Genomic DNA, 6,495 nt, shown 5'->3' on the forward strand with positions numbered 1-6,495 from the left:
TTGCCCAGGGGCAGGTTTGCAAAAAACCACTGAGCTGCTGGTATGATGCAGAAAGGTGAGTGTGATACCCACGCAGGCCAATTACCCCTGAGGTGTGAGGTAATGTCACCAGGAGTGGATATAGGAACAGTCAGATGTCAATGCTCAGCACCATGAAGCAAATGAGAATGCAACCTCCCCCGGATGCCCCCAGGTGCAGGGCCCCTGCCCTGGGCTGTGAGGTGGCTCCTTGGCTTCCCTGCTCCTAGATCTGTGGGTGCAGGTGGCTGGCGCCCCAGCAGCAGCACGTAGAGACCTGGCTGGGAGACCTGTCACTGTGCTCACTGCAAATGCATAAAATGCAAATGCTGCCATGGAGGATTATGAAACGAAGGTGAGACAGGCACATGGGGCTCAGAGGGAAGGAGACTCCCAGGGCTTGCTCTTGTGGGGAGCATTTCCATCACAAGGAGAAAAAAGAGCCGCCAAAGGATGTGCTGACAAAATTCAGGTCTCTAGCGACTAAGAAACTATAGGGATTAAGACCAGAACAGATGCAGAATGCTGCCTATATAAGCCCTAGCAATGCTCCCAGGCCATCACAATCAGCTGGAGAAGCCCCAAGAGTGCAGAGGCAGGAGAGGGGCATGGCTAGCAGGAGCAGAGCCTGGGAGCTATTCTGAGCAGCTCCAGACCTGAAATAGAGGGGGATTTTCCTAGTGACCCAGAAGGGATTGTGTAGACCTTGTAACAACTAGATAGCCTTCACAGGTTGTTGCAAAGTTGCACCACAGAGGAAGACCCAAGTGGAAACAATCCTAAAGTAATGAGAGTTGTAGGTGAGTCTTCTCTCTTCATTGAATTTTGCTCAGGAGATTGTTGCAGTTGCAGCTTGTGCTCAAATATATTGGAGCTTCAGGGGTTTACCAAAACCATTTCGGGGTGCTTTTTGTAACGAAAGGGCCCAGAGCAACCCAGCTTCCCGCTGAGGGTTTTCTGCTCCACTGCTTCTTGGTTCATGCTGCTTCACCTGTGCTTCCTGAGCACTCGAGCACTCGCTAGCAGCCTTGCCTCCTCCTGGGGTATGTGACCAGAGCACCTGTGGGATACAATAGCATCTTCTCATGATCTTGCTGATAGCTCAGAAGGACTACTCTGCTTCCTCCCACCTTTTCCCTCCCGATCCCCCATGTAAACATACAAGTGTAGGGGGGATAACGGGGATGTGCAGAAATTAAATGTGCTGCTGACCTTGTACAATCTCCTGCAGACCCTGGGATTATTTGGTGCATGAATGACCTCCCTCTTAGATGGAAAAGTGCTGTGACATACAGCCTATTTCTTACTTACGCTATCATACCTAGCGATCAAACAAGGATTGCAAAGCACTGCAGAGCTGGGATACTGCCGAAACTTACACCTGAAAGGCTGCTCACATTAGGAAGGCTGCTCAACATTCTACCCTTTCTCTTCTTTGGCCCTGCTTTTACTCCTTGGTGTCCCCCCAGATGGAGCTCCTAGTTGACCTTGCATCTTCAGGAGTGATTAGACTACATTGTGTCTGCCAAGTGAGACGTTTCCTTAACAGGACATCTGTGATCTCTGAATGCCAATACCAAAACTGTCATGAGAAATATCCTCTCAGTTGCTAGATGCCTTCTCCAGATCCTGTCTTCATCCATAGGTGATGGTGGATATTGAAGTTCCTTTCAGTCCTGCCATGGTTTCCTGCTCTAGATCTGAGCTTTTTCCTTTAAATGTTGGTTCTGATGCCTTCTCCAAGCAGTAATAATACCATTTTGGGGTATTTTCTCTCTCTATCAAGAGTCCAGATCACAGATTTGTAACACTTCTGTGGTAGGCCATGAAGTCACAATAGTTTTCCAATCATCCATAAAAGGTCTCTAAACTAGTTTTAAAATGAATTTTAAACCCCAGATAAAATATAGACATTTCAGCAGAAATTCAGAGGAAGCAAAAAGGAAAGCAATAGTGTTCTCTGCTCTTTGAAAGGGTGTTGATCAGGTTTTTTCATCACCCGATTACGCTTTCTGGAGAATAAATCTGAGAAAGCTGAGATAAAAAGCATGGCAATTACTGGATCTATATATAAGCATATGTACATATATATAAAACTTTACTCAATAATTCTGAAGATACAAGCAATGTTCCTCTCTTTTTTCCTTCCATGGGCGAAGTCTGAAAGGAAAACTGTTATGAGCCGTTGCCAAGTTGGTAAAGACAAAAGAATACTTCCCTAATACTGATGTGATTTTAGATCAAGCAGCTGGAGGTGCTGTACTTTCTGGCAGAGAAGAAGCAAATTTTTCAGTAATCTCTAAAAGAAAATAACATAGTGCACAAACTATGCAGCATTTCATTATTTCCTAATCTGTTTCATGTGATCATAGAGGTTTAGAGGCTAGAAAAGGAGAAGGCATTTGAAAAACTCCAACTTAAAACTTCTACAATGTTGGATTAGCGTGTAGCTGAAAATCAGTGGAAGTGAAACCAGTGTTTACTGGGAGGTGCCAATAGTCTGTTTGCTGATATGAAATAGATGCTTCCTGTTCTTCAGTACCTAAAGGGAGTTTCAAACCATGAAGCAACAATTTGAAGATGGCTGTTTATGTCTTCAAGAGCTCTTTTGTATGTGGATGAACCTTCTTTCGTGTATGCTTACCAAAGAACTGTATTTTTGTGTGTATTATGTGTACTTTTTTCTTTCTTAGTGAATCACCTGCAGCTACACATTTGAGCCCTGTTTTGAAAAAGTAGCTATATATATTTTCATAAAATACACTTGCACATTAAATGTTCATGTCAAGCTGACAATAAAAATAGAATAACAGAATGTTTTATTTAGGATTTAAAAGGAGATTATGAAACTGCTGTTATACAAAATATTTGCATACATTCTTAATTTTAAATTGTTGGAGGGTTAAAATTAATATTTTGGGTGATGCACAGCATTCCTACTGACTTTTCTGCAAGTGATGTGTATGACAAAGGTGCCCCTTTATTAGCATTTCAGTTCAGATGAGGAGCAAGCTTTTGAAGTGAACCTCCTGAATGTCTCCTTTTAGTGCACTTCGCCCTGGGAGCATGTGAAGCAAATTTCTCCCACATGAGCTAAACTAGAATAGGTTCTCCAGGACGGCATGCAATGCACTCCAACCACCAGGGAGCATTCAGGCTATATGGAAGTAAATCGTCCATAAAGTGGATGGAGTAGGTTTTGGCTCTTCAGCACCTAGCCTTTCCATCTGTAGTTCGGTCCTATTGCACTGTATTACTTTCTAAGGTAGACATTGGCTTCAAGGATGTATTTAGCTCAGTAGTTGGGCTAAATAGCCTGAAAGTTTTTTGAAGTTTCCCCTAAAGATTAGTAGAACTGGTGGGGGGTACAGAAACAAATCAGAAAAAATAATTACAGATAAACTTTGGATTTCTGTTTCCGTTTGAGCTCATCCTTATACGCCAGAAAGGAGGGGTAAGACACACATGTTGTGCCTTTTTCCCTTCTGAAACCTCATCCATAACAGAAATTTGAAAAACTTTCAGCCTAATTGCTGGAGAGACAGTGTGAACCCAGCACTCCCAACAATGTTAAAATACTCTTAGTGCTCTTCCTTCTGCTTCATTAGTTTAGCCTGCTACTGCCTATTTTTCTGGGACAGTGAATCAACTTTCATGATTCCTGTATATATCTATATATCCATATGTATCTATCTATCTATCTAATCTATCTATCTATCTATAGATATCTATAATACTGTTACGCTGTTTTGTTTTGAGGTGCAGGGGTCTCATCAGCAGTTACTGAAATACTTTATGTGCTTTTATGAAGGACATCCTTTTGAGCATTACTTCAATTTTTGTTTTAATGATACCCACAGATCTGTGAAATATATTCTACTGTAGGCAGTACAGGTACTGGTAACATGGTAGTTTTATTAACCTACATCAGATATTCTTTAATAGCCTTCTGGTTTGCTGCATTTGGTTTCCAAGCAGAGCAGTTTCTCTCTCATTTTTGTGTGCTTTTACTGCTCCAAATCACACCCTTTAATTGCAAATTTTGTGAGACAGGACAACTGTTGATTATTTGTCTCTGTGTTCTTAATAGAGGCGTTATTAAACATAACATCTCCTGCTGAACCTTACAAAGCAATAATTATTTTATTATAGGTAGATCTCAAAATCCACCTCTTCAAGCTCAAATGCTTTCTTTATGCTTTCTTTTTTTTCTACCTCTAGAAAATAGGAGATGCTCTTTTAGAGACAGTATGAAATTAATCTTCCCTGTAGTTGTTATTATCACTGACATAGTTACAGTAAGTGTTATGTGCTATTTCCTATGCAAACAATGCTTGCGTACGTTTAACAAGTCAAACCTATTACAGTTCCTTTTCTTAACGCTGTTTGTTTCATACCATTTAGGACTAGAAATCGCTGTGGGCTTATTGGTATGCACTATGCTTTCTTTGGTCTTGGTGAACACAGGGAATAAAAAAATACGGAGTGAGATTCCTCCTGGTTAAATGCAAGTATCTGCAGCCCAGGTTTGGAGATAAATGGAGTGCCCCTTGGTGTCAGTGCGGACAGCGGCGCCTCCGCAGTGTCTCGCCCCCCTCTGAAGCATGGTCCTGCTGCTGGCTGGGTGAATCCCACACTGGATCTCATTGCTGGCATTTACTAGGTCTCATCACAAGAGGAGCTTAGACGCCTAGCCCCGCATACACACCCGCTCTGTAGACTGATACTAGATGAGACAATTTCCATCCAAGTAGTTTCAATTGAGTTTCATCTGCTTCTAAATTGCAGCTATTCAGATCATCAGGCACCAGACTGGAACTGGATTGCAAATCCCGCTGTGATATTTTTTTCCCTAGATGAATCTCCAACAGAGTATAGGAGGGAGGGCTCCTTCTTGAGATGGTCCTTCACTTCCCAGGAATTGATCCCTAGAAGTTCCCAGCTGAGCCAGCTTTGCATAGCCGGTAAGAGGCCCACAGTCTTCCATACACTGTCCTTCGTCACAAAATACATGGTGCTGCAGAAAAATAATGTAAATTAAAACACTGAAAAGTGATCACAAGGATAAAGTAGTTTATGCTACTCATCCTATAAAAGTGTTGTCAACAGATAGGAAGGAAGACTGATTGTGATGAGTAGAAGGATTATGGGTGGGGGTGGATTTATGAGACGGGAAAAGGGGCTACAGTTTTCCTGTTAGCATTGTTGAGAATATCACAGCTGGTCACATATCAGTAGTTTTATAACCTTTCCTCTCCTTCCCATTCAACCTGTGGTTTTGCTTGGTTTGGGGCACCTAGCACAAAATCCATTACACTAGTTTTAGAGTCATCTCTGTTCTTGGAGTTCCTTTGAAAATGAATGTTTAAATAAAATTGATCTGAAGAAATAAAGAGCAAGGCTAGTGGTTTAAGCATTAAATTTGGGAGATATTTGCATCCTGTACGTATGACAGCAATGACTGTCAAACTGGTTTGCCCAGCTAAGGGATCTAGAAGACCACTGCAGGGTACCAATTAAAGGTTAGCTCTAATGTTTTGTGGGATAACTGGTTCCTTAATCTTGCTCTGACCACCAGCCCAAAACAGGCAAGTCATCAGTCTTACTGATGCTGCCTAACAAGTTTGCTCTTTCCCTGTTGCTTCAGTACTGCAGCAAATGCTACAGATAGGAAAAAACAGACATTTTAACTATGCAGTTGAGGTTTTAGGAAAACCAAGGAACTACGACTACTTCTTGCAGAGATACACTGCACATGAAAAAAAAACAACCCACAGTCTGAAGTGTTCTTTTACAAGGATATTTTTGCTTTTTGTTGGTTAAATACTAGTACGGGGACATATTGTCTGCTAGGGCTTTTTTCTTCTCAGGTAAGCCTGAGCTGTGGGGAGACCAGTGGACCTTCCTTGGGAGCAGCAGGCTGTTGTGTAGAACGCACCCACTCTGGGGACCTGTAGGACAGTGGGAGCTGCTGAGTACAACAGACAACATGTCAGGCCTTAACAGATTTAAATTGCATAGGTATTTTGTAATATTGACAGCATTTCTGTTAAAATCAGCCAAGGTATAGGATGGGAAAAGCCTGGGCAATCCTACAGATTTACAGCAAATAAGTGCTGAAGCAAGAGTTGACAAAGAAACCCCAGGGAGAGAGTGACCGAAAGCCATCTTTAAGAGACAGTATTTGGGGACACTCCTTTCTGTGGCAATGATTCTACCGCATTTCTGCACATCACTGAACCTTCCCAAAGAGCTGAAACACCCCAGGCACTGCCATGTGATAATCCAGCAACACACCCGAGCAGCCTGCAGCTGAGCGAGCCGAGCAGCCACTCTGCCTGCTAGTGACATTGCAGAGCAGCTTGCAGGCAGCCAGCACAGCTCATGGGGACAACTGGCAGAAAGCACAGCTGGCAGAAGCAGCTCAGAGCCAGTCCAGTGGCCATGGGGTGGTGAAGAACCAAGTGGATTTGCTAA

The sequence above is a fragment of the Falco biarmicus genome, chromosome 5, assembly GCF_023638135.1.
Source record: "Falco biarmicus isolate bFalBia1 chromosome 5, bFalBia1.pri, whole genome shotgun sequence".
Classification (NCBI taxonomy): Eukaryota; Metazoa; Chordata; class Aves; order Falconiformes; family Falconidae; genus Falco; species Falco biarmicus.